Source organism: Zootoca vivipara, chromosome 3 (assembly GCF_965207765.1).
Source record: "Zootoca vivipara chromosome 3, rZooViv2.hap1.1, whole genome shotgun sequence".
Taxonomy (NCBI): domain Eukaryota; kingdom Metazoa; phylum Chordata; class Lepidosauria; order Squamata; family Lacertidae; genus Zootoca; species Zootoca vivipara.
The window spans coordinates 2182385-2205496 of record NC_142586.1 but is presented as its reverse complement, the minus strand read 5'-3'; the positions used below and the strand labels follow the sequence as shown (position 1 = coordinate 2205496).

At 42.3% G+C, this 23112-nt stretch overlaps 1 protein-coding gene across 4 annotated transcripts in view; it reads right to left on the bottom strand.

Annotated features, from left to right (window-relative positions):
* EHBP1 (EH domain binding protein 1) overlaps nt 1-23112 on the bottom strand; it is a 282002-nt gene that overhangs the window by 229668 nt on the left and 29222 nt on the right. The gene's annotated exons all lie outside the window — the stretch shown is intronic.

The following is a 23112-nucleotide window of genomic DNA, read 5'->3' as shown; positions in this document are numbered from 1 at the left end:
GTATCCAGTAAAATACATAGCTGGATAGATTGAAAACCAATTTTCAGAGGCATTTTATTTGGAGGACACAGATGCAAGTGGTACAATTTGAAATGCTATCAGATGGGCCTGGTTTGCATGCAATGTTAAATGACATTTAAGAAGCACTTTGCTATTTCTGGACTTCTTGTTGCTTGAGAACCTGGGATTGTGGCTTGTTTCCTCGAAACCAGGCACGGCCAAACTTGGCCCTCCAGCTGTTTTGGGACTACAACTACCATCATCCCTAGCTAATAGGACCAATGGTCAGGGATGGTGGGAATTGTAGTCCCAAAACAGCTGGAGGGCCAAGTTTGGCCATGCCTGCTCCAAACAAACTACCAGTGGTATGCAAAGAAAAAACTTCATCCATAACAAGCGTACATCATAACTCTAGCAAAAGATCCTAAACCTCTCAGCAGTGTGTATATGAACATACATGAGTGCTGGCAGCACACTTGTAACAAATAGGTGGAGAACAACGGGTGCAAGGGTGGTTTAAGACCACATGGAAAGTGTGCAGTGAGTTTGGAGTGTGAGTATTTCCCTCTTCTTTTTCTTTTGTTTGTGTTAGAGAGCTTTTGGCTTATGTGAGTGCCCCAACACCCTTATTTTAATTTTTTTCTTGGGTCACTGGGCCAACAAGGACACAAGGCTAGGATTTAGGGCATAGAGCCAGATAATTTATAGGGCATAAGGCCAGAATTTGCAGTTTCCTTGGGAATGCTAAGTGGCTAATTGTATTCCTGGGAAGCTGTTTGAGACAGCAGACTAGGCATTGAGTATATCCAAAACTTTTTCCTTTCCTCTTTCTCTTTTTTAATTTTAATTGTATTGCTGGGATATTGAATATTGACTCTACTGCTTGAGCACTGCCTCTAAAAATGACTGGGTCACCCCGCCTGACATTTAAAAGATATTTGAGGATTGCCAGTCCAGAATAAATCAAAGAACCACGTGTCAGGAGATTTATTTAGGCAAGAATAGAGGCAAATCTGAGTTCTGTTACACAGGAAGATGTGTAATGGGGGAAAAAGAATAAAACAGAATATAACTGCATTACTTTCTACATAGGAACAATTAATAGAAAAAGATAATCATGTTAGTGTTTTTAAATGTGATAATCAAAGCTTTGAAACGCACCTTGATTGCTTTTCATTTAATTTTTTTAAATAAAATTTTTCAGTTTAATTTTCATAACATACAAACATCAAATACAAATATCCCATTTTTAAATTATTCCCTCACTATTTCTTATTTAATAGTTTTAACTACAGTTTTAAGATAATCCTACTAATGAATTTCATTATTTTTCAGATAGTTTACATAATTCTCCCATTCTTTATTAAAAGTTGTTTCTTCCTAGTGTCTGACTCTTCCAGAGAGTTTTACCATTTCAGCATAGTCCATTAATCTAATCTGCTACTCTTCCTTGGTTGGAACTATATCTTCCTTCCATTTCTGTGCCAGCATCATCCAGGCAGCTATGCTTGTATACATAAACAGTTTTTTTCTGGTCACTGGGTCTCTCCACACCTAGTATTCCTAAAAGAAAAGCTTCTGGTTTTCTGCATTCCAAAAACAATTAGAAGTGGTTAAGAGTTTAGGAGAACAGACAACTTTTGAGGTACATAATGAAAAACAGATTATTACTGAAATAGCTACAATTAGAAAAACTGGAACCAATAACTGGTGGAATTCATTGTCTGAATGGAAGCCAAGTGTTTAAGGAGCTTTAGCAATAATGATTCACCCCATTGTAGTGATACTAATTGGCCAAGATGAGATCCTTATAACTATGATATGCATGATGTGGTAGGTGGTGAGACAAGCACGGACTCTGCATATCCTAGAACAGGCATCCCCAAACTGTGGCCCTCCAGATGTTTTGGCCTACAACTCCCATGATCCCTAGCTAACAGGACCAGTGGTCAGGGATGATGGGGATTGTAGTTCAAAACATCTAGAGGGCCGAAGTTTGGGGATGCCTGTCCTAGAAGAACATAAAAGATTCCCATACCAAAGGAGTGTTAGATAACATGTAGGAACATGAATTCAGCAACAAGGGGGAATTGTGAGGAAGGATGTGTGAATCTGAATTTATTATATGAATTAGCTCTGTAGATCATGGCACAGGTATAAGATTGACACAACTATAGTATGGCACAAAACCTTCCATGAACCAGGAAACAAGCCTGATCCCAATCATCTGCTGAAAAGCATTCAGGAATATCCTGAGTTCACAGATATCTGACCTAAAGATTAACACATGTAAATGCAGGATTGGTAACTGCAGGTACCAATTGGAAGCCGCGGAAGCCCCATCAGATGTTCGGCTTCCAAAAGGCTTCCATGTTTGCGAAGTTCGGGAGCCAAAACTTTTGGGAACTAAGCTGTTTGACTTCCAAGGTACGACTGTAGTATGTAAATAATAAAAGTTTACCCCTCAAACCCATAGTGCCTATAACAATAGAGTGGTACCTCAGGTTACAAACACCTTGGGTTACAAACACTTCGGGTTACAGACTCCGCTAACTCGGAAGTAGTACACTAGAAGTAGAAGAACTTTGCCTCAGGATGAGAACAGAAATCGTGCGCTGGTGGCGCAGTGGCAGCAGGAGGCCCCATTAGCTAAAGTGGTACCTCAAGTTAAGAACGGTTTCAAGTTAAGAACGGACCTCCAGAAAGAATTAAGTTCATAACCAGAGGTACCACTGTAGTGTTTCCAACTGTCTGTAACTGACCTGTATAAAGGCCTCTTACAGGTAGAAAACAGAAACACTGTTTTCTTGTTTTCTTTTTTAAAGAGAAATGTTTTTTCCTCTTGTCATCACCTTCCACCTTACCCTGGATGGTCGGAGTACCTCAAGAACAGCCTCCAAAGATGGACTCAATACATGGGCAGCTTATCATGAAGCAGGCATTCCTTCAGGTACCCTTGGGGCCTTCTAAGCATCATAAGGTTTTAAAAAGGTAGGCACCAGGCACTTTGAACTGTGCTCGAAGCAAAAACCAATGAAGCTATTTCAGTGTTTCTCAACCTTTTTTGGGCCACGGCACACTTGTTCCGTGAAAAAAATCACGAGGCACACCACCTCCATAAGACATACCTCCATGCCCTGTAGAGCGAGACCACCGAGCGCCCCAGCCAGCCAGAGGGGCCTGGAACCGGCTGCTGTTGCTGCTGCTGTAGCAGCAGGGAGCGCGCGGAGCGCCCTGCAGCGCCTGGCCTCTTCTTTGGGGGGGGGCTGCCCGAGGCCTGCCGCCTCGGTGCCTGGAACCGGCGGCTGCAGAGCGGAGCGCTCCGAAACGGCGAGCGCGCGGAGCGCCCTGCAGCGCCTGGCCTCTTTTCTTTTCTTTTTTGCTGCCCAAGGCCGGCGGCTGCAGAGCGGAGCGCTCCAAAGCGCCGAGCACTCGGAGCGCCCTGCAGCGCCTGGCCTCTTCTTCTTCTTCTTGGGGGGGGGCTGCTCAAGGCCGGCGGCTGCAGAGGGGAGCGCTCCAAAGTGCCGAGCGCTCGGAGCGCCCTGCAGCGCCTGGCCTCTTCTTCTTCTTCTTCTTCTTTTTTTGGGGGGGGGGCTGCCCAAGGCCGGCGGCTGCAGAGCGGAGCGCTCCAAAGTGCCGAGCGCTCGGAGCGCCCTGCAGCGCCTGGCCTCTTCTCTCTCTTTTTTGGGGGGGGGGGCTGCCCAAGGCCGGCCGCACGTGACAAGGCAGCAAATCGCCCTTCTCGCCGCGGCATGTCCCGGCACACCAGCCAGCGTCTGGCGGCACACTAGTGTACCGCGGAACAGCGGTTGAGAAACGCTGAGCTATTTCAATATTAGCAATGAAGGTTGCAAATCATCTGGTGCTAGTTAAAAGCCAAGTGGCTGTATTTTGAATTAAGAGAAGTTTCCAAACAGTTTTCACAATCACACATTACAATCCTCTGTGTTATTAAAACATGAAAATAGTTTTACTCTTCCACAAAAAGATTAGACTGAATAGGAAAATCTGGAACAGGTCACCTACGAAGTGTAAGAATCATCCTTTCCCCAGTGAAGAGGAAGGGAAACTTAGTAAACTAAGAGCTTTCACTCTGTTTGCTTTCTGTTTCTTTTGAGCTGCTGACATACATAGTAGCTTCTCTGCTGATATGTTAGAAATAATACATGTTCCAGGAAGGCATCTTTATATATACAGTATATATATATGTGTGTGTGTGTGTGTGTGTGTGTGTGTAACGTATACCTATTAACTGTACAGTGTGTAGCGTAGCCCTTCCATTTCTCCAGACCTGACTCCCATTAAACTCCAGCCAGCACTCCTATGCAGAATTAAAACATTTAAAACCAAAATGAAATAAAATGTCTTTTAACTCAAGCAATTTTTTTACTCCACTACACACAGCCTGTCTCAATATTCCCCTTCTGTTTGCTAACATAAATGCTTCAGAGAAGAAATAGTGTCTGTGTATGTAACTTTGGCACCTAATTGCTTTCTTTTTTTTACTGTTTGATTTGGGTTGAATTAATTACTGCACTCTGCTAAATTGCCCTTCTGAAGCAAGCATAAGAGTATAATTAACATGAAATGTAGCAATATTTCAGCACAATAGTGGGCAGACACACCTATTGAAGGATAAAAATAATTACTTGAGGAATGAAGTCAGGGTATTTTAGAGATAAGATTTCATTTTGTGTGTCACTGGCTCACTGCTGTGCTTTGTTTTTCAGCATCACAAGATGAGTTTTCACTGAGAAACTCTTCTAAAAAGTTTACTGCCTCTAAATTCTGCTTGGAACTTTAGTTTGGAATACAGTTTTTAAATAAAATAATAACATGTCTCATTTTTCAGATGAAGCCTTGCTCCTTCCATAAAATCCTGGTTCCGCAAAGGTTTGCTGCCAAACATGAATGCCACTACATTTAAACACCCTATGTTTAGTCAATATTTTTCATGATGTCCCCCAAGGCACCACAGGTTGTTGTTTTTAATATGATGGTGCTGACAATCACCTACATTTGTCCAGGTGTACAGGATTTATTTTGCTTCAGAACCTCACTCACCACAACTTCAAACTGGGCTCTATTAAATACAATGCTATGCTAGCAGTTGCTGGTTTCCTTAGTAGTTCTGGCAGTTTCCAATTCTGAACTGTCAATATTTTTTTTAAGGAAGAAAATGAAATAACTCAATACAGTATATTCAGAAGGCCTCTCCATGCAATCAGCTTGGACCTGTGAGGACATACCGTACACCCTCCATACTGACTTTTTCATGTTTTGCATGAAGGTCTGAAAAGAGCTTGCAAGTTCATTTGCCTAAAAGCACTTACTGTACAAGTCTCCTCATGATCTGGGAGCCTTCAGGCAAATACACTTACAAGCCTCCTTCAGAACTTCACTCTAAACATGTAAAGGTCAAGAGCGGGCAGCCTGTGTCCAGTGGTACTACGAAATCCGCATCAAACCATCCCTCTACAATACTTTTCAGGCCTGAAGAAGGCCTATTGCCAATCCGAGATAAACAAAAGCTGCAATAGTACTTTTCACCATACATTTTTCACTGATGAAAAATATAGACCTCCAGTACTGACTGCTTCCAACCATTTTCATAGTATCACAGAACTGGAAGGGACTCTAATGGTCATCTAGCCCACCCCCTGGAATGCAGGAATCTTTGTACCCAATGTGGGGCTCAAACCCGCAACCCTGAGATAAAGAGTCTCATGTTCAACCAACTGAGCTAGCTATCATAAAAACAACCTATTGTAAGGAAAGCTGTAGGGAGCCTAGAAAGGACCAACTCTCTCAAGATCCTCCACTCCCCCCCCCCGCCTGACAGAGCCAGCGGGCGCTGCTTGCCGGGGCTTGTTAAGCAGTGCCCGCCGCGCTTCGACACCAGGGGACAGCAAGTCCCGGCAAGCAGCGCCCGCCAGGCTTCGGCTCTGTCCCCCGGCTGTGTGACAGGTGGTGTGGGGGAAAGACGGAGGAATGGATCGTTCCTCCGCCTTTCCCCCACCCCGCCCGACACACAGCCGGGATCAGACGAGGGTCCGATCCTGGCTGTGTGACGGGCAGGGTGGGGGAAAGGCGGAGGAAGGCGAGGGTCCGATCCCGGCTGTGTGACAGGCGGGGTGGGGAAAAGGTGGAGGAACAGATCGTTCCTCTGCCTTTCCCCCACTCCGCCCGACAAAGCCGGGATCGGACGGGGCTTCAGAAGCCTCATCCAATTCTGGCTGTTCGACAGGCGGCGGGGGGGAGCGGAGGAACGGATCCGTTCCTCCGCTTCTCCCCCCCCCTTCTTCCCACGCTAGTGTTCCGCTGGTCTCTGCCGGTTGCCCCTCACTGCTCACGGCAACTGACAGAGACCAGCAGAACACAAAGGAGAACCAGCTGCAGCGCAGAAAGAAGGCAAAGGAAGATCAGCTGACAGGCACTGACAGCTCATCTTCCTTTGCCTTCTTCCCGCTACAGCTTGTTCCCCTTTCGCTAGAGGAATGCCCTGTAGGTTTTGTGATTGGAGGTTTTTATGGCCATGCTTCGCAAGACAAAGCGGCGGCCATAGAAAACCTTGTCGTCTTGCAAGGCAACCTCCGATCGCAAAACCTATTTGAATAGCAAAAAATTCGTCTAACAGGGCATTCGGCTAGCGAGGCACCACTGTACAGTGTGTGTGTAAGTAAAACCTCAGAGCAGCTTAAGGGACCCCTGACCATTAGGTTCAGTTGTGACCGACCCTGGGGTTGCGGCGCTCATCTTGAGTTATTGGCCGAGGGAGCCGGCGTACAGCTTCCAGGTCATGTGGCCAGCATGACTAAGCCACTTCTGGCGAAACCAGAGCATCACACGGAAACACCGTTTACCTTCCCTCCAGAGAAGCTATTTATCTACTTGCACTTTGACGTGCTTTTGAACTGCTAGGTGGGGAGGAGCTGGGACCAAACAACGGGAGCTCACCCCGTTGCGGGGATTCGAACCACCGACCTTCTGATTGGCAGCCCTAGGCTCAGTGGTTTAGACCACAGCGCCACCCACGTCCCATGGCTTATTTTGTGCTAAACTAGAAAGTGAGAGACTAATCAAGTGACTTGATATTACAAAGTAGACAGGTACAAGTGAGACAGGGTTTATATTAGAACTTCATCAAATTTGCTGTATCAAGGACATGCTTTGCTTTCTGGCTTGACGATTTAAAAAGCACAAAGACCTCCCACATGTATATGCCACTAATTTTCCCTATTGACCTTTGAAGTACAGTGTGGCAGGCCCAAATCTATGCATTCTTAAATCTACGTCCTATAGAAATAATAATAATAATAATAATAATAATAATAATAATAATAATAATAATAATTTATTATCTATACCCCGCCCATCTGGCCGGGTTCCCCCAGCCACTCTGGGCGGCTTCCAACAAGATATTAAAATACAGAAATCCATCAAACATTAAAAGCTTCCCTAAACAGGGCTGCCTTAAGATGCCTTCTAAAGGTCTGGTAATTGTTATTCTCTTTGACCTCTGGTGGGAGGGCATTCCACAGGGTGGGCGCCACTACCGAGAAGGCCCTCTGCCTGGTTCCCTGTAATTTGGCTTCTCGTAGCGAGGGAACCGCCAGAAGGGGATCTGAAGAAATGTAGTCTGAAGAAGGTGTTGAATTAAACAAGACACTGATCCATTAAACAAGATACTGTGGAATGCCCTCCTATCAGATGTCAAGAAGATAAAGAACTGCACAACACTTAGAAGACATCTGAAGGCAAGGAAGTTTTAAATGTTTGACATTTGATTTTACTATGTTTTTATATGTGCTATAAGCCCCCCAGAGTGTCTGAGGAAACCCAGCCAGACAGGTGGGTTATAAATAAAATAATAGTAACAGTAACAACAACAACAACAACAACAACAACAACAACAACAACAACAACAACAACTTTTTATAGAGAATAGGTTATGGAGTAAAACCATTCTTCACATAACTATCCACAACTGCCTTCTATAACAACACTGAAAGATCAGAGTTTACTGTATAGACAAAGGTAGCTTCCTAATAGTTGTACTTGCTGAATTTTTTTGGATTAATGGGCACACTGAATATTCAGGATAGGTAAAGTGAAATATGAACCACTTCACAGTATGGAACTGAACAAGGATTTTGCAAGTTCAGGGGTCAGCAACCTTTTTCAGCTGTAGGCTGGTCCACCATCCCTCAGACCATGTGGTGGGCCTGACTATATTTTGAAGAAAAAAATGAATGAATTCCTATGCCCCACAAATAACCCAGAGATGCATTTTAAATAAAAGGACACATTCTACTCATGTAAAAACACGCTGATTCCTGGTCCGTCCACGGGCCGGATTGAGAAGGCAATTGGGCCGCATCCAGCCCACGGGCCTTAGGTTGCCTACCCCTGTGCTAGTTCATTGCTAATGCTTCTGGATAATTAAGTGGAGGAACTTGCAAATGCTACAGGCAGTCCAATCAAACTCCCTTGTCAAGGAGCCTTTTGACCTCATCGCATACTTTTAATAACTGAGTAGAATTGTGACAGAGCACAACATGCTTTGATGCTGGAGTTGAAGCCTTCTAGAAATCCTCACATTTCAACAGCGTAAGAGAAAACAGCTATGTGACTGAGCAATGCTATTCCCAGAAAAACTCTGAGGCAGAGTTCTAACATGACTAATTTGTATTAAAACGTTGTCAGGCCACCATTTTCATCCTGCTAAGCAATATTTTCCACACTGAGAGGCACTGCTAGAACTAATGTGACTTCTCTATGAGGATTTACAATCAATTACTCAGCCAAAAGTGTCTTTGTAAAATACCAAGTTCATAGATAACACCCAGTTTTATCAATGCTGAAGAGAGGGAGGAACATCTTGGCACTGAACATGACAGACCATTTTTGCTGCAGGACAAGTAGCAAAGAACTGCCACCTGCCAAAAACTTAATTCTGATGTTGACAAGGACAATCTGGCCCTGAACGCTCAAGCTGCTCTTGTCCCAAGTGAGTGAACAACAGCTAGCTGCTAACTCAGAAGATGCCACTGTTGGGAAATTCCATTCCACCTTAAGGAGCAGATGTGTGAGATTCATACCTGCCAAGTCCTGGACGGAAAAATCCGGGATCGGCAGCCCACAACACCGGAAGTTACGTAGATGCAACTTCCGGTGGTGCTTTGCCCTTCTATGGGCACCAGAAAATGGTGGTGCCAGCACCGGAAGTCGCTTCAACGCATGACTGGAAACGTGTAAAAGCGACTTCCGGCGGCGCCATTTTCTGGTGCCCATAGAATGGCAAAGCGCACCGGAAGTTGCGTCTACGCGTTTCCGGACATATGTAGAAGCGACTTCCAGCGCTGGCAGCGCCATTTTCTGCTGCCCATAGAAGGGCAAAGCGGCACCAGAAAAATGGCTGCCGGCAGAAGCGGATTTAAGGGAGAATAACGGGATAATAACCTATACAGGAGACCACCGGGAAATGGTAGGAAAAAAGGGGGTTTCCCAGCGAAAACGGGATACTTGGCAGCTATGGTGAGATTGTTACATGTCACATGTCTGTTTACATTCCAGCACAGTCTGCTGGGAACTTCCGTTGTGTACTGCTTTTGCTTTTGAGACTCTCTCTGAGGAGACAAAGGAGAGACGGCATGTTTTTCTTTGTCCTGAAGAAAATGTGTTTTGTTAAAGCCCACCTTTCTCCGAAACCGCTTGCCCGATTGTGATCAAATTTGGCCATAGCCATAGCGTCACAATGTGGATGGCACAGTGTTCCTATCAACTTAGATAGATAGATAGATAGATAGATAGATAGATAGATAGATAGATGGCACACCTATGGCAGGTATATACCTGATCCTGTGGAACACCCTCCCATCAGATGTCAAGGCAATAAGCAACTATCTTACTTTTAAAAGACATCTGAAGGCAGCCCTGTTTAGGGAAGTTTTTAATGTTTAATGCTGTATTGTGTTTTTAATATTCAGTTGGGAGCCATCCAGAGTGGCTGGGGAAACCCAGTCAGATGGGCGGGGTATCAATAAATAAATAAATAAATAAATAAATAACATTCAAGGAGAAGAACAATTGCCATAGCACTATGATTTCTCCCATGTGCTTTTTATCCACTCTCTCTCTCTCTCTCTCTCTCTCTCTCTCTTTTTAAAAAAACCCAATAGCTTTAAGCATTCTACAACTCTAATTGCGTCTGCTGACACCAATCACACTGTGAATGGCTGAGTGTTCTTGTAGTTGACACTAACTGGAGCAGCCTCATGCTAAACTCACAACAGTGTAGCTGGAACTGTCAGATTGTCAGTTTCTAAACTGTTTGAGCCATAATATTAATGGGATGCTGTTAAACTGCAATCACTCAATGTAGAACAAATGACTGAGAGTCCCTAAAACTTTCCCATTGAAAGTAATGGAAAGTGGATTAATCCGTTCCAGACGGTCCGTGGAGTACTCAACCTGAAGCGTACTTAACCCGAGGTATGAGTGTAATTGGTTCCAGAAGTCCGTACTTAACCTGAAGCACACTTAACCCGAAGCGAACTTTCCCATTGAAAGTAATGAAAAGTGGATTAATCTGTTTCAGACAGGTCCGCGGAGTACTTAAACTGAACATACTCAAACCGAGGCATACTTAAACCGAGGTATGACTGTATAACTTCAGCAACATGAGTTTAGCATGAAGTGCTAGTTTGTTATTGGCAGTTGTACTCAGAAGGAGCAATGGGGAAACAAGGGCTCCATTTTGAGAGGGCATAAAAAGCCTCAATGACAGACTTCTTTATCTTTCCATCAAGGAAATCAGGGATAGCCAACGTGGTGCCCTCCATATGCTGCTGGACTTCAGCTTCTATCATCAATGACCATGCTGGCTGGGGCTGATGGGAGCTGGAGTCTCAGCAACATATGAAGGGCACCATGTTGTCTACCCCTGGATTAAATGATGTTCCTCCCCCTCTATCCTCAACCCTGTGAGATAGGTTGGATTGAGAGACAATGACTGTCCTAAGGCCTTGCAGTGAGTCCAGATTGAAACCAAGTCTCCCTTGCCCAAGTACTATCCAACAATGCCTGCTACACCATATTGCAATGAACAGTGGACAAATAATTATTGAGAACACAAGGTCCAAGAGACCATTATCCTAAACTCCACTTAAGGACACACAATGAAAAAGCTCTATCAGGGGACCAATTTTTTTAAGACAATCAGTATCTCTTAAAACCAGAAATGATTTTTTAAAAATCCCTGAGGTCAGTTCCATGTATATAAAAGAAAGTACTCCCAAGCTTTTACATAGGTGGCATCAAACACCTCTGAGATGCAGATACATTAATAAAGCCATCTCTCCTCTCTGTTGGAGAGGGTATAAGGAAATCAGAAAAACTCTTCTTCACATGTGGTGGGCATGCAATAAATCGCAACCATTTTGGAAGACCATTGTTAAATAAATAAGCTTGATTATAAACCAAAACATTATTTACATCCCAACCTTGGTTTTGCTAACGATCTTTAAATATGATAATGTTAATTTTAGATATAAATAATTAATCCTCTTTTAGTAGCCACTTGACAACTTATGGCACAAAACTGCAAATCTATGGAACATTTGCATACTTTCTGGAAACAAAGTATGGACAGTTGCACTTTCTGAAAAATTGACTAAGGAATTCACAGCATTAGCTAGAAAAGGAGAAAAGGGAAACTTTACCATAACATGGCACCCTATTATCATGTACTCAAAGGAACATCATTCACATTGGCACCCACTGGAGTCGCACCTAACACTCTGAAACAATGTTTTCCCAGAGGAACCTGCATTTGTAGGGTGCGAGTGATGGGGGAGATTGGTTTTCTATGTTTATTTAGAAAAATCAATAACAGATTTACGGTAGTTAAATAAAACAAACCAGAAATGAAAACATGAGTGAACCTAGATATAATTCCTTGCTATCCTTTAGTGCTCCCTCGTTTTGATTTATGCCCATTAATTACTTAATCCACACCAGAACCATAATGTTTCCCATCTCAGTTATTTTAAATGCCATATTATCTAAGTTCCTCCCACACCACACACCATTTTCCTCTCTAGAATGATTGTGCTATGTAATCCCCTGAACATAGCGCTCATCCATTTAGCCAAGTGCATGACTATCCAAATGTTCTGACAGCCTGGATGCCATTCTGACAAACGAGACTGCAAGTTTTGTGAAGACTGTGGGAATTAAAACAAAAACAAACAGCCACCTGAAACGTCAGAATTAATGATAGCATCACAGCAGTGGTGCAATCTACAGAGGACTATATATCATATTGTCTGCCAGGAACAAGAGTATCTCATGCAGAGGCGGAAGAGGAGGGAGCATGCACCCTAGGCACAATTTCTCAATCAGTTTGATAACAATAGGAGAAAAAATGTCTGCTGGTTATAGCTTGTAGAGACAAGGGGAGACAGAAATCTCTGTTCTAACTGTGCACTAAATTCCGGACTTGAGGGAGTGATGAACCAACCCGAAATACAAAGAGGGAGATTTTCAACATCCAGACAAAACATCTATATCCCAAAGCAAAAAAAATCACTCGCTCACTCAATAATAATGCTCACCAAAAGACACAACAGCTTTTGCATCACATGTAGGTCTCCTAAGAACATTAGCAATTTGGTTTTAAATAATATTTTCATGATATGCAGTGTGTTTTGTTCTCAGTCTTAAATAGAACTATTAATCTCATACACTACCTTCTCATTTTAGTACCAATACCAACTTCTAGCTGGAAAGATCAATAACAAAAATTATAAGATATTTGTAGGCAACTTTTCAGGGCCAAGCCCCACATGGCAGCTTACATGATATAAATATTAAAGGTAAAAGCACAATGTTTAACACATCAACCATAGCTGAGTGGTAGAGCATCTGCTTTGGATGCAGGTTTCCAGTTCAATCTCATATGAAGTAGGACTGGAAAAGATTCTTTGTCTAAAACGCTGGAGAACTACTGCCAATCAGTGTAGACAATATTGAGATAGATGGACCGTTAATCTTACTCTGTATAAGGCAATTTTCTATGTTCCTATGAAAGACAGCACTAGAAATAAATAAAACAATAATTGTAATAAACATTCAGCTCTGAACAATATCATGAAAACAAAATGATTTAGCAGTGGTAGTAAAGGTAAAGGTAAAGTAAAGTATCCCTGGATGGTTAAGTCAGTTGAAATAAACTATGGGGTGCAGTGCTCATCTTTGCTTTCAGACCGAGGGAGCCAGCATTTGTCCACAGACAGCTTTCTGGATCATGTGGCCAGCATGACTAAACCGATTCTGGCACAACAGGACACTGACAGAAGCAAGAGAGCACGGTAATGCTGTTTTCCTTCGAACTACTAGGTTGGCAGAAGCTGGGACAGAGCAATGGGAGCTCACCCTATCACGCGGATTCGAACTGACAACCGTATGATCAACAGCCCAAGAAGCTCAGCGGTTTAGACCTCATACTTGCAAGAAAAGTGAAATAAGGAGGTATTTAGTAACCATTTGAAGTCTCGTAACAATGGTGTCATATGGGCCTCATAATAGAATTCCACAAAGTGTGGGGCTACTTGTAAGGCAAGGATTGTGTGAACTTGGTCAGCATGTGTAATCTGCACCTTCAAAGACCATTTCACACCCAAAAGAGGGGTGTGATCAGAATCAAGGTGGGCTGTGCTGCCCACTCCAATTTTGATCACCATGGGTGCACACTTTTGTGAGAGCCCTACTTGGTGGTTTCTGGAATAACATAAAGCATTAGATTCATTCAGTTTCAGCTTGCATCCAAGGTTAACAAACTGAGGTAAGTCATGCTTCCATACTAACTAAAGAAATATAATTCAGGACCAGTGAAACTACAAATTCTGCAGTGAAACACAGATGATTTAGTCAGGAGTTTTCTTACTACAATTTGGTTTCTATACTATGTGTTATATTTCTTTATCACCCCATCAAACAAGTCCTTTGGGTAGTTTACAAACAAAAATTTAAAAGCAGTATACATCAACTCTGTATAAAATCAGAATAACCCCCACCTAAAAGCCAGCATGAATACTACAGGCTTTCCCCCTAAGTATTACCTGCAATGTGGCATTTCTAGTAATAAAACAAAAATATGTAGTACTGTAGTAATCCTGGACGTGTCTTATAAACATCAGAGTGACCGAGGTTGTCATTAGCCTAGTCATTGCCTCCCTGCTATTTGAAAGTAAGCCTCCCTACAACTAGAGCCAAGACATTCCTGGACGCATTCCAAGCTTTCACAAACAGCCATAACATCCTACATGCTTGATAAAAATCTTGTTATATACACAAAGTATCAAATGTGGTGGCAATAATAATAGTACAACAAAATAAAACAACACCAACACAAACTGGCTAGTCAATATTAAACCAAATTTACTGGAAAAATAGCTAGAATAGAGATAGGCAAGTAACCAAAAAACATACTAAGGTGCCATGTGCAAGTCAAGACCTGGAAATACTGTGAACATGGAATGGATAAAAGTATAACTGTATCTAAACAAATACATGCACAGTAAATGTTTTATATTTTATATTTATTTTATTTTCGTTTTATTCTTATCTACTTAATTTAGCTCAGTTTTAAGTTTTAAGTTTTAGTCATAGGTTTTAAGGAATTAAAGTACAGCAGGGAGTTGTTTAAAGTCTTCCTGACCTTCACTTGGGGGAGCGTCTGGGCCTCAGCGTTTTTTTTAAAGAAGAAACCTTTCAAGTTGTGACTGCTCTTATCGTTATCTCCCTGCATTTACTCCCTGCTCCACCATTCTACTAACCAAGCAAATGAACTGAAGCGAGACTTTTACCAACCTGATTTTTACCAAATAAATAATGGTGACGACCCGGAGTGGCTGTAAAACCTCGGGCCTTCCTCGGAGTGATATAAGACCTCTCTCTAAAAGAGCTACTCTAAAGGAAGCACAAACAAAAATCACTCGGCCCTATAAGAATAGGGGCAAAGTGGAGCTGATCGAGAATCAGCAGAAAATTGAAACTTCTCCCCTCTGCACCGAGTCCTCTGCCAGCCACCCAATTATACAGAAAACCCACCACAATTGTGCCAAACCATTTGCTGGATTCAAACAATGTCTTAAATTTCTGGCACAGAGAAGCAATAGCCAAAAGAGGGTAGAATGTACAATGGTAAGAAGTGAAGAAATTGTTTGAGATGACTAGACGGTGGGTAAGAGCAAAGAACGATAAGGAACAGAGAGCTGGGGAAAGTAGGGGCAATGGAAAAGGAAAGATGTTTCAGTCAACTTATAGTCCCCTTTTGACTACAGTCCTCAAAGCAGTTCACAGCATTTATAAAGATGCAAGCAATACAGATGGTATTAACATTACCATCTGGATAACATTAACAAAGTAAAACCAATACACTCTGCTGGATTAGGAGCCAGGTATCTGCTATTCTTTCCCAGAGAATAGTTATTTATTTTTGTTCATAAAATATTTGTAAATTTTAGACTAATATCATAAAAATGTCAAAAAAAGTTTAGAATAATATCTCTAAATAATAACAGCATCTAAAAATTAAAACTCAGTCAATCAACTATTATGGGAAAATGTTTTCTTAATTGCCTGCATAAAGTTGGAGGCATGGGAAACCTTTCGGCAGACATTTACAGGTTGAAACAGAAGGCACCTGCAGCATCTCTATCAGCAAAGCATTCCACAGGACTGGGCTGTCAGTTGAGCTGTCAGATGAGCCTTGTCATCTTGGCTTGTTCAACCAACAATGCTCCTGCAGATAATCTCAGTGATCAAACTGGGATGTAAGGGTTCAGGTGGTCCCCAAGGTACCCTGGACCAGGGGGTGTTTGATGGCCAGGGAGTGGCGGAGGGGAGTAGACAGAAGCAAAATACAAAAAGGTAAGAGATAAGCAGAGAATTGGAGAGGAGAACTGGAGGAAGTAGCAGCCAAAAAAGGAACAAGGAACTTTCTGGAGAGGCTGGGGATGAGTAATAAAAACCTTCTGCACAGGCAAAAACCTGAGGAGACCACAGCTGAAGTAAATGGATGGGAAAGAAGTTTACTGAAAGGCAATACAGTGTGAGACAGCTCTTGTCTTGAGCAGATGCCAAATATGGGAATATATGTTACAAACTGAGGGTAACTAGCCAATCGAGCATGTACACATTATGCAAATCCTTCTCCAATGTAGATATTTGTTTATAAATATTCCCAGAAGCAAACAGATACAAAATGAATGAGTTGAGCCATTTAAGCACCAGTTCATCACATTTTTATAGCTTTCCAGGCTTGTAAACACCAGACTACATTTTACAAATATACTTCATACCAATTTTGTCAATTCTCATGCTGATTGCTGTGCATCTTTCTCTCCTGCCACCTCCCCACAGGGAGGAGGACAGAAAGAGGGGACAGGTTTTGCCAACTAGTTCTGTGTTCACACAACAAGACAAGGCTGACTAGGGCTGGGCAGGATCTGGTTTTCAACATCATGATATATCAGCAGCTAAATACTGGTATATGCTGATATATCACGATATCTGGAATGTATCTCGGCTGTTTCTTCCTCCCCACCTTAGGATAAAGGCAGGCAAGCAACAGCCAAGCACACGGAGCCTGAAAAGCACATTCTCAGGCTTCATGTGTATATCTGCCTTTGCCTTCATCCGAGCAGCTGGGCTGAGTCTGTCCTCCTGGAGTGACAAACTGCCCGCAGAGGAAAGACGCAGCCTGCCCGCTCAGGCAACTTGAGCTGCCAATACATGGCAGCGGGGGAGCCGCGGTGTATCGGCAGCTCAAAAAGTCTGAAACCACTATTGCAATGTGAAAGCCATACCGGTTTCTGAGAATAAATCGGATTATCACCCAGCTTTAAGACTGACTAAATTTATTTTCCCGTAAGAGAGATTGGAAGGCCACACTCAGTGTCAAGAGCAATGCAGCAGAGGTAGCTTGGGTAGGGAACGGATTCTCTGCCCCCAGACTCAAGCAGCTGCCATTAGTGGCTGCTAGGAGTTGGTGTTTCAGCTTTGAGAATGTTCACATAAAATATATCCAAAGAGTGTTGAATCCTTTTCAGTTTCTGTACTGATAAATGTTGAGTGGTTTATTAAAGTAGCCTCTAAAACAAGCTTCTAAGTGGTAGAACATGTGTGTTGCATGCAGAATGACCTTGAGTTGAATCCCAGATTACCCAAGATCCTATGATGGAGGATGGTAAATCAACATAGCTAGGAAGTGCCTGTGCCTCAATTGTGGAGGACTTATCTGTGTATGAGATAACCCATCATCTTAGAACTGATCCACTTCACATGAATGCTAAGAAACACATTCATTCATTCATGCATACAAATCAACTGCATTTTTCTCTCATGGCAGAGAATGAGATCTACCAAATGGAGAGGCATTCAGGACATTCTAAAAACTAGAATATGGAGTCTGCAATAAATTTAGGCAAGGCGCAATGAAACAGACAAGTTACTTGGTGCAATGTGGGCAGCTGTGTAACCTTCCATTTAAGTTAATGAGGGTGAACAAGGTAAGCCATGATTTTATAGGATTTAGTTTCTCTTGGGTCTCTGTCTAATGAGCCAACAAAAGGCCCCACCATAAGGCCAACTAGATAAATTGCAAGCAAATATGGGCATTAAAGTGATCCTTTAATTTAATTTCCCTCAGATTTGGGATAAATGCGAGCACAACAAATTATGCAATCCATAAAAACTAGGTCTTTCATTATGCTTGCTGGGGGTGAGACAGATTTCTCTTCCCCTCCCCACTCAATAAGCTTACAAAGCTTACCAAGTCAATCCCTTCACGGAAACAAATATGACCACTTAGAAGTCATACAATGCTTAAAGGTAAAGGTAAAGGGACCCCTGACCATTGGATCCAGTCGTGACCGGCTCTGGGGTTGCACCGCTCATCTTGCATTATTGGCCATGGAAGCCGGCGTACAGCTTCCAGGTCATGTGGCCAGCATGGCAAAGCCGCTTCTGGCGAACCAGAACAGCACACGGAAACGCCGTTTACCTTCCCACTGTAGCGGTACCTATTTATCTACTTGCACTTTGATGTGCTTTCGAAGTTCTAGGTTGGCAGGAGCTGGGACCGAGCAACGGGAGCTCAGTGATTTAACTCACAGCGCCACCCGCTGTCCCTTCACATACAATTCTTACGAGTATCCAAAATGAATAGGCAGACCCAGGGCCGTCTTAAGTATGTTTGGCGCCCTGGCGTCGTGGTACAACGGACCCCTCCGGCGTCCCCGCCCCGTTCCCCAGCGTGGCGGATGGAGCTGCGCGGACGGAGCTGTGCGGACGGGCCGGCGCAGCTCCACGACGGGTGGGCAGGCGGGTGCCCTGGCGCCCTGCGCCACCCAGCCTGGCCGTAGGGCCTGCAGTGCCCTGCAGTGCCTTGCTTACCTGGCTTAGGGAAGGAGGCACAGTAGCTCTGGTAGCTTCCTAGAGCCCTCCCACAACCTTCCCAGAGCACAGAAAGCAGTCCTCTTCCTTGAAAAGAGGGGTGGTACCAGGGGTTCTTGGCTTAATGTGATTTCATGTTTATGCTTGGATGCCCAAAACCAAACACTTGCATAAGCTGCAAGTTAGCTGTACAATAAAACAGTTTTGGATGAGGATCTTGAGGCTCCTTGCTTCTACACAGTGCTATTTTTATTGAAAAATAGATACCAGAACTCACCATGGAAGCCTCCCATCTTGTATTATAATGGCAATAGAGCCCACCTGATAAGTGCTAGAACTGAGCTCCGGTGAGTTCTGGCTGAAAAAAAGCCCTGCTTCTAAAAAAAGAGAGGAACGTACCAATTATGTTGGGGAACTGTAACAGGTCAAAATATATCACTATTGTAAAAGCACTTTGTTAATTTATGAGAAAAAGAAAAAATGCTTTCCTCTCCCATAGAAACTTTACATAATATTTGATAGTAAATTATAATATTTATAATCATCAAGACAATTTTTATGCTCCAGTATAAAAGATGCATACTTCACTTTAACTGAAATACAGTACGTATAATGAACTGTATATTCATTAACCAAGAATACATTCCAGGAACTTGTGTAGACAAGGTTCTAACCTTTGCACATTAACTATTTCTTAATTAAATCCTAGCAGTGTGCTTAAAAAGCATGGCGGTTCATACATATTAAGATCCTCTAGCATTAAATGAGACTCTAGGGTCCTAACACTGGGAGGGTTTAGTGAGCAGCCAAAACACATGCACTCACCTGTACGACCCAACCATTGGGCATTTTCTGTGGTGGATCCCTATTTGTGGATTGCTCTCCCTAGTGAGGCTTGCCTGGAGCCATCATAATATACTTTTAGGTGCCTTTGGCTTTACCTAGCGCTGGGATACATCCAGAATTTCCTGGGATTTGGCCCTCGGAAACAGTGTCGGGCAAAAGTCGCTGAAATATTCAGGAAAATCCAAACATATAACAACCTATGTTGGAAGCGTACACTTTAGTGAATTTCCTTAAAAATAGCTCAAAACTCCAATATTTTAAAAGGTTTTGTTAAAAAACAAAAAAAGCAAAAACTCAACAACTTTGGCCCAAAATAAAAAAAAGCTCAACAACAAAAGCTCAACACACACACACACACACACACACACACACAAGCAACCCTACTTTAATTATCTGTGGCCTTTTAGTAGTGGGTGGGATGTTTTTAATGTATTGACTCCCAACTTGGTTTTAATGTATTTGGTGTGGGGTTTCTTTGGCTGGTTGGTTGTAGGTTGCTTTGGGTTGCCCTGGGCAAGATAAATCAACTAACAACTTTAATAAAGAAATAATAAATAACAATTGCACAAGATGGTTAGATGATATGTTATGTGATTAATAGATTTGATTCATTTGCCCATTGCTTTTGCTGAAGAAAAAATGTCAATATTTATAATTAGATATATTGCAATGGCATAGCTAACCAACTGTGGCACTTTTTTAAGAAAAGTGCCAAATTCACACTATTGTATCAATATATGCTAATCATTTTCAGGTTTTGAGCATGTGGTATGGTATACGTATACATATGTGCGGCCAACCAAAATATTATTTCAGTTTGAATAGAGTATAACACTAATTGACATAGATTATATATAATCATTAAACACACCAGGATAGTTGTAAACATTCATACAATTGCAATTTTTAGAATTTCTAAACATAACACATATGTACACATTGACAAGCATAATACTGAGCTGGACTCAGTATAAGGCAACTTCCTATATGTCACTGCATGCTATACCACGTTCTCTTGGCTGAACATGCAATACCATACAGCCCAATCAGCATGTATTAGACCACAAATTGCACAATTCTTTTGTCACTATGCTAACAAGTACCAACTGTAAAATAAAAAAATTCCTTCAGTAGCACCTTAAAGACCAACTAAGTTTTTATTTTGGTATGAGCTTTCTTGTGCATGCACACTTCGTCAGTTACTTCGTCAGATACATGCACACTTCATCAGATACATGCACATGAAAGCTCATACCAAAATAAAAACTTAGTTGGTCTTTAAGGTGCTACTGAAGGAATTTTTTTATTTTGCTTTGACTCAGACCAACACGGCTACCTACCTGTAAGTATCAACTGTGTTAACCTCTGCTTTTACAATATGTATTACAGGCTGTCTCAATTTCTTTTTCAAATGATCAGGAAATAAACAAGTAGAGATTGTCTACATGACTAGTTTTGAAGATTAGATGGTTAAAGAGAAGTAGACAAGCAATGAGAACAGGGTAAGCCTAAAACAATAAAACTGCTGCAAGTCCCTTGAGAGCATCTTTCACTACTATCAAACGACCCATATTTGTGCTAGATCTTCACTGCACTTCCACAGGAAATGCATCTAGCATTAAAGAACTAGACTCTATCAGCAGCTGAAAATCACAGTCGCTGAAAACTTCCAACAACATGGTGCCACTGTATGCTATTACATTATATTATGGCTGCATTCTACACTGTGACAAATATTTGTAAAAACTACTTTTTTCAGTCTTAGTAGAATTTCAGCTATAATTCAAAGAGAAAAGGCAAGACTAAATAAAATGGAAACTAAAACAATTCATATATACATCCCATGATACAGGTAAAGGGAAACGGCTTTTAAAAAGCTAAAAGTTTTAAATCTATGGAATTAAAGGTGTCTGGAAACAAAGATGGATGATTAAATCTGACTAACAAAAAAATATATGCAATATTTTTTCTGCTGAAGAGTCTGAGCAAGCCTTTACTCCATATTTAAGTGGCCACTGGATTATACAGTACTTTTAGATTTTATCATGAAATATCAGGAATAAAGCTCTGTATAAAAAGTCAAGGTTTTAGAAAACCAAGAAAGTACCAGGACACAGGACTCACAACTTTGCTAATATAAGGCTCTTCTGAATCATGCTTTTAAAATGTAGGTAAAACTACCATAGAAGCTACTTATACAACAATAAGATAAAGTCACTGTTCATGTGATAATGCAAGCTGAAGAGCAATATAATTTCTGCACTTTTGCATGCCATGTGAAGGGCATCAAGAGACAATGAAGATGTGCCACTGTTTGAAGGAAACCTCTCTTTCTGTGTTACAAAATACATAGGGCATCCCGAATTTCTAAACACCTTAACTCCTTGGAACATTCACCACAGAACCATAGCATGCCTTCAAACAAATTAGTTTTTGCTTTACAATACAGCTGAAGACTTACACTATCACAAAACGCTAATTAAAATATGGACAAACGTATGATTGATAACTGGAGGCTTTCACAATATATGTGGCAGCTATGCAACTTCTGTTGATATTTGGGTCAACATATGGTAATAAACCTCTGATATTTAAAATAACCTCCACTGAAACAATTGTGGAGTATCCTAGTCTGTCTACCCCAAACCACATTTTATCTTATGGTTATGTTGAGTTCTGTTCTGGTGCACTCTTAAAATAATGGTGGGAAATGTATGTGGAAGGAAATTCAGAGGAATCACACATCATTGCCATTTGCTTTACTGAACCGTGGACAATTTTTCCAAAATGCCTATGTAAATATATAGCAAAGCACTAAAGTTTTCCTGTTGTTTCATATCGCGTGTGTGTGCACCTGCCGCGCTATGGGAAAGGGAATAACAATTTAGGCGGAGGGAGGATAACGGAGAAGTAAATGAGTCATCTTGAGTTGCTGTAAAGAAGGTGTGGTAAGGAAGTGGTAGAGTCATCCCAGAGCCTTCAATGCAGCCTTGCTCCAGAGTTACACTACACTGAAAAATTAAAATGGGCTCTGGACAGTCACTCAGCACACCTCCCACCACCAGGAAGTGGGGGGGGGGTTCTTAAAGTGCAGTTGCCTCTACTGCAGAAAAGACAACCCCTTTATTAGTTCTCCCCGCCACCGCCACCGGATTCTGGGAAGAGCTCTGAGCGGCTGCAGCAGGCAAAGGAACCATCTATTTAATCGCTCCCCAATGTAGGAGAGTTATTAAACAGATGGCTCCCTTTCTTGAGACAGCTGCTTTGTGTCAAGAGGAAAGGGGGTCAAATATTTAAAGCAGCCAACCTACCCAACTGCAGGAATCTGGGTGGGCCCCTTTAAGAACCCTGCTTGTTGCTTGGGCACTGGGGTGGGGGTGGGGGTGGGGGAGGACAGAATGACTACACAGCAAAGAATCAGCCTGTATGAACCCTCTCAATGTCTCAGGCATAGCCTTGCTCTATGTTAGGGACTTCAAGAGGATAAAAAATAGGTTTCTCTCCCTACTGCAGCTACATGGTGCTCCTCTCTGTGTGGCATCTGCACCACAACTACTTGCTCTGCCTTGTCTCCCAGTAAGTCCATCAGCAACAAGGACATTGGAAAAGCCTCCACAAAGGCATGTTGCCCTGAGAAATCTGGTGTTGGTAGCCCAAATTCAGTAGTCAACATTCAAAAAGCATCTCAGATTGCTGCAAAATAGAGAGACTGGAAAATCCCTGGAAGAGTCATTCCATGAAAATTGGGGGGGGGGGGTTGTAATACTTTTTAAAAATATTTTTTTATATGTTAAGTTTGTGTAC